Below are 6,420 nucleotides of genomic sequence, written 5' to 3' on the forward strand. Positions count from 1 at the left end.
CGGGGTGGCATACAAAGTTGAAATGAGACGGCCTTTAGGCTTTGCCCTGGAGCAGATGGCCAGCCCAATAAGCAAGCTTCCTTTTCCTCTCTGCATCTCTGGCTCTACAACAGAGATTTTGAATTGGTTGTAGAAAAGGAATTTTATATACAACTGTTGTCAAGACAAACCTACAATGCCAAGCAAATGCAAACATATATACTTAAAAGATCTTATACCAAGGGTGCTGCCTACAAATGTAACGGTTTGCCATGGGGGTTTGTGTCCCCACAACCAGGGTAAACACGGAAGGTCCATGTGTAGAGAACTAAATATGAGGCTGGATGTGAGGTTGGCTCTGATTTTTCTTTTTCCAAGATCAACATGGATCATTCTCTTAAGGGTCTCCCAGCTGGGGGTACTCGGTCTTAACTCTTCCTGCATCCATCATATGCCTAAGGCAGTGTGTGATGCATAAAAGGGCTCACATCATGTTTGTTGACGCAAGTGCAAGGTACCAAGTTAGCCTCCTTGCCTCATCATCCCGTCCCTAAGAGTGGCTTCTCTTCCTATACACCACTGCCACCTGCTGGGACCACTGTCACATTGCAGTTGCCGGCTAACTGATTAGATTACTGGACAAGCAGCAGCAGACCCTGTGTCCTCTGTGTGGGAATCCTCCAAGTAAGGTTGAGGCTTATTTTGCTGCTAAAAGTTCTTCTAGGAAAAAAAAATGACTAACGTTCTAAGTGCACGAGATAGTCATATGTAAAGAGCATGGTGACACTATAAACAGCCACTTGTATGTGGAACATGGCAAAGTGTCAGCCACAAGAACTGAGACAGAGGCCAAAACAGGTTGGCCTTCAAGTATGTTTAAAGTGAGCACATAATGCATCTGGTGTTCTAATTATAAATTAATTAATTATAAATTAACTATCTATAGCTGCATGAAATACAATACCACTACCATTGACCTAGTTTGGGCTCTGCCTTTATAACTTTTCAAACCTGGAATCAAGAACTTAGCTGGCTGGTGCCGCAGCTCAATAGGCTAATCCTCTGCCTGCAGCACTGGCAGGTTCTAGTCCAGGTTCTAGTCCTGCTCGGGGCGCTGGATTCTGTCCCGGTTGCTCCTCTTCTGGTCTAGCTCTCTGCTGTGGCCCAGGAAGGCAGTGGAGGATGGCCCAAGTCCTTGGCCCTGCACCCACATTAGGAGACCAGGAGGAAGCACCTGGCTCCTGGCTTTGGATCGGCATGGCATGCCGGCCGTGGTGCGCCAGCCACAGCGGCCATTGAGAGGTGAACCAACGGAAAAGGAAGACCTTTCTCTCTCTCACTGTCCACTCTGCCTGTCAAAAAAAAAAATTGGCCCTTAGTGTGTGCAGGCTGACCACCTGATGTGATAGTTCACTCATGGATGTCATGGAGCAGGAATGACAAGTCTAAAACCTAAACTCACACCTACTTCTGCCATAGTCGCTCAAATACTGATCTTGCTGCTCGTTTGAGGCAAGAGCAGGAAGCTTGAGTCTTGCTCACCAGAGGGTCATCATAGGTTAGTGAGATAACATGAGTTCTGAAAGGCACCTCAGATGGTTACCAGACTTCTCTCCTTTCTCATTGGGCTGGACTTCCTCTTCCTGGCCCTGTCCTGGCCTCGTCTCTCCACCCTATCCACCTTGCCTACCCTAGGTGATGGGGTCAGCTCTAGTGGGTTTTCAGTTCTCTCCTCCTAGCTACTCAACTGAGCAGCAACCCGGGAAAGGATGTGTGGAAGAAAAAGGATGAACGTTACTTCACCTGGCACAGGTGTTGCTTAGAAGCCACAGTTGGGACAGGTGGTTCTGAGAGGCCATGCTGAGACGGTTTCCCTGTGGCAAGTACTCCAGAGGCCAGCAGCCCACCAGTTCCTTGGGGCCGTGGCAAGAAAAAATCAAGGGCTTGGGACTCAAGGACCTTGGTTCAATTAAACTGCTCCCAGCTGTGTAGCTTCATGCAGGGCACAGAACTCCTCAGCCTCCATCTTTGTCCTGTGTAGACCTGGGAAGTCACTCCTGCCTTGGGCTGTGGTGAGGACATGATGGACTGACATGGAAAGCCTGCAACACAGAGCGTGCCCCACTGGTGATGCTCAGAACGTGGTGCTCCTTGGGGTACACCAGGTTCCCCTCTTGCTCGCCTCCCCTGCTTCCCTGGGCCAGGTACATACACACACACCTCATCCACACACCTACAGACGGCCCCACCTGCTTGTTTCTACCCTCAACTCCTTGGCCTCGAAACCCAGTGATGGATTTCTACTTGGGCTATACCAATACCTACTGATCTTTCCACAGGGTTCACCATGACCTCTTGTCCACTGATGTTGGCAAATGGCACAGTCATTAAGTCTTAAACACATACATGTGCACATGCTATTTCTAGAGCAAATCTTACTGGTGATCTCATCAATGGATAAGGTCTCAGTTCTGCACCAGACAGCCCAAGGGAAAGTTAAGACAGAGCAAAACAGCCTTTCCAGGAACCCTAGAAAGTTACGCTGTGGGTGAGAGGATGTCCTTGTTTTTTGACAGAGTTAGACAGTGAGAGACAGATCTTCCTTCCGTTGTTTCACCCCCCAAATGGCTGCTAAGGCCGGCCCTGCGCTGATCCGAAGCCAGAAGCCAGGTGCTTCCTCCTGGTCTCCCATGAGGGTGCAGGGCCCAAGCACTTGGGCCATCCTCCACTACACTCCCAGAATAATTAAGGAATGTTCCTTCCATACCCAGTTTGCTTAGAGTTTTCATCATGAAAGGGTGTTGTATTTTATCAAATGCTTTCTCTGCGTCTATTGAGAGAATCATATGGTTTTTCTTCTGCAGTCTGTTAATGTAGTGTATTACGTTGATTGTTTTGCGAATGTTGAACCATCCCTGCATACCGGGGATGAATCCCACTTGGTCTGGGTGGATGATCAATGTGAACACTAATAAGCCTGCTTCTCCATCCACACAAAAATAAACCTAAAGCATAACCCCAACCCAAGTCCTCTTGAACTCCCTATGTGTTGTTCCCATGGGACTCCTTGCAAGGCAACAGGTTTTTACTATTATATGGGGGATATGGGCAATGAACTAACATTACCCTGCGCTCTACTGTTGTAATGCTTTGTCAATGTTTTCATTCTTCAACTAACTTACCAAGTGGTGAATGACTATGATACTAAAATCACCTTTCACTACTCTAAGTTAAGCTTCATAGTGTGTGTTGCAGTTGGGATGTGGCCTATCCCCCAAGGGTTAATTTGTTGGAAGGTTGGCCTACAGGTCATCATGTTTTGAGACAGGACTAAGTGGAAGGTGTTAACTAGCTCCACTCCTCTCCTGCAGCTCCTAGCAGAGGGCATCAGTGATAGGAGGTCCTTGTCAAAGTTGGCATCATCCCTTCCTTCAGCTTGGAATTTTGAGCTAAATAAAATACACATCAAGGACCCAGCCTCTGGTATTTCATTACAGTAATAGAAAAAAAGATGTGGTCTACTTCAAAAACAACTCAAATGTCTGGGTTGAAAGTCTTTCTCCAACTTAAGTAGCTTCCATTTCTTTGCTTAGAATAAAATTGAAATAGGATCTACTTAAGCTGTCATAGTTCCTGATTACTATGTGCTTATTTTTGGCACACTACCAGAAAAGAGTGCAAAGATCTAAGGAACACTACTATCCATTTCCATAACCTTATTTATGTGCAACAGTTGGCTGAATGCTAAAAACAAAACATGATATTCTTCTAGAAGTGAGTGATAATGGATCCATGAACTAATCGTGGGGAAAGGCCTCTCTAAGATGAATTTCTATTAACATGCTGTGATTTTGTTTAATATATCAAAATGGATAACTTTACCTTCATAATTAGGTAATCTCTGTTAGATTCCAGGACCAAGTCTTTTTAATCTTAGATCTCCTGGTACTATGACATCTTACCTTTTATTCCATTTTTCTCTTGCCTAGGTATGCGATGCTTGGAGATCACATAAGGTGACTTAACTAGACTTAACTGGATTTCTTATTTTACATCTTTAAATTCTAGAATCTTTCCCCATCAGCTCTCAGTCCTTCGTCACCCCTTCCTGCAGTCATCTGCTGGTGGTGGTTGAGCCACTGCAGCTTTCCTTTTAATAGGCTCAAATTCCTGGTAAGTTGAGGCTTTTAAGGTTACATTTTTAACTGAATTCAAATAGCAGTTTCCTAGTAACCCTCCAATAAAATGTGGCACAGATGTACAGTTCCTCTACAATATAAGATCCCTGCTTTCAAAGCTTAATTTCAGTCTTGGAGCATCAAAGACAATGCTCTAACTTGTGTCCTTCTGAGCTCCTGACTAGGAAATCAAACTGCCAGTTAATTATTATAAATTCCCCAAGTGCTAAAAAGAACAAATGACTTGCATACTTACTTATACACTCTCCTTCCCCAAAACATCCCCCATCCCAGTGGCTAGTGCCTTCACTTACCTTGATTTGGGCAACCACTGTGGAGTTGCCATTGACCCTTGGCCCTCACGCCCCATCTAAGTTGTTGATTATACTTCGCAGGTTCATGGCCGAATCTGCCCTCCCCAATGCGCCCTCATCTGGCCTCAATTCCTCTTCCTTGCTATGGTCTCCTTATTGGATTCTTGGTTTCCCTTCTCTACCCATTTCTACCCACTCTCTGCTTGCAGCCATAATGACTCCTGTAAAATATGAATTTTAACCTGTTGGCTAAACTTCTTGTTAGTCTTTCAATCACATCTTGCATCAAACTTCTCACCCCAAACGACCTCCCTAAGGCACTGTGTGATTCAGCATGTGTCTGTCCTGAGGGGCTCCTCCTACGCCCATCTCCTGGTTGTTGACTGCTCCTGTATTATGGGTGCTGTTCAAGTTGCCACATGTGTGCTCTCTGCTCATGTTCTTTCCCTCCTTCAAATGTGCCTGAGGCTGCCTCCTGCAGCGACGAAATGAGGGTCGGCAGGAGTGTAAAGATAGCCCGACAGCGTGCTCTGAGTGTTACAAACTTGATGTCAACTGAGGTACCCATATCTGCTTCAGTTTGACTTGGAGACCCAGTTTATGAACTGGGATGCACTTGCATCTCAACTCTAGCCTGAAAAGAAGGCAAAGCTAGAGGCAGCCACTTAGGCATCATAACCAGCATCTTGCACTAGGCTGTGTCCCACATCCGACTGCTGACATTGAATTCCTGGCTCCAGCTTCTGAATCCAGATTCCTGCTAATAGAGAGCACTAAGGGCTCAGGTGTCTGGGTTCCTGCCACCTCTGGGGGATCTGAATTTGAGTTCCCAGCTCTAGGCTTTGGCCCCAGCCACTAAAGGCATCTGGGGATAGAACCAGCAGCTGGGAGCTCTTTCTGCCCCCCCCCCCTTTTCTTTTTAACTACCATGTAAACACCTTCACTGACACTCCCATGAAGCGGGACCCTATACTTGAGGACTGACTTCCAGGATCAAAAGAAATAGTAACTTAATGGCAACCTAAAGGGGTAGGGCTCATTTCTCTCATGCACATCTAAGAATTCAACGCAAGGCTGACAAGATGGTTCAGCAATACAACCTGGGATCTGGGCCCTGTGTATCTTCTCGGCTACATCTGGCAAGCTGGGTTCCTTTTCCCTACTTGTCACTGTCTGGGTGCCTACCCCAGGTAGGCAAAGAAGAGCTGGAGGAGAAATCGTGTCATTACTCGGGGCTGTGCCTTGTGGCTGCTCCCAGATGTAGGACAACTTAGGAGAACCAGTACTTAGCCCTAATGGCTTTCTTTTTTTATTGTATTATTTATTTATTTATTTTTGACAAAGCAGAGTGGACAGTGAGAGAGAGAGACAGAAAGGTCTTCCTTTATCATTGGTTCACCCCCTAATGGCCGCTGCAGCCAGCGCACCGAGCTGATCTGAAGCCAGGAGCCAGGTGCTTCTCCTGGTCTCCCATGCGGGTGCAGGGCCATCCTCCACTGCTGGCCGCTAATGACTTTCTTAAAACAAGCAAGGGACTGACACCGCAGCTCACTAGGCTAATCCTCTGCCTGCGGCACCGGCACACCAGATTCTAGTCCCGGTCGGGGCACCGGATTCTGTCCCAGTTGCCCCTCTTCCAGGCCAGCTCTCTGCTGTGGCCCGGGAGTGCAGTGGAGGATGGTCCAAGTGCTTGGGCCCTGCACCCGCATGGGAGACCTGGAGAAGCACCTGGCTCCTGGCTTCGGATCAGCTCGGTGCGCCGGCCGCAGTGTGCCAGCCACAACGGCCACTGGGGGGTGAACCAATGTAAAGGAAGACCTTTCTCTCTGTCTCTCTCTCTGTCTAGCTCTGCCTGTCCAAAAGAAAAAAAAAAAGGCAATGGGAAAAATCCTGGAACCAGAGGCTGGGTCAGAAGGTTGGCACACTGGGAGTGATGAAATTAGTGTTGA

The sequence above is a fragment of the Lepus europaeus genome, chromosome 20, assembly GCF_033115175.1.
Source record: "Lepus europaeus isolate LE1 chromosome 20, mLepTim1.pri, whole genome shotgun sequence".
NCBI lineage: Eukaryota > Metazoa > Chordata > Mammalia > Lagomorpha > Leporidae > Lepus > Lepus europaeus.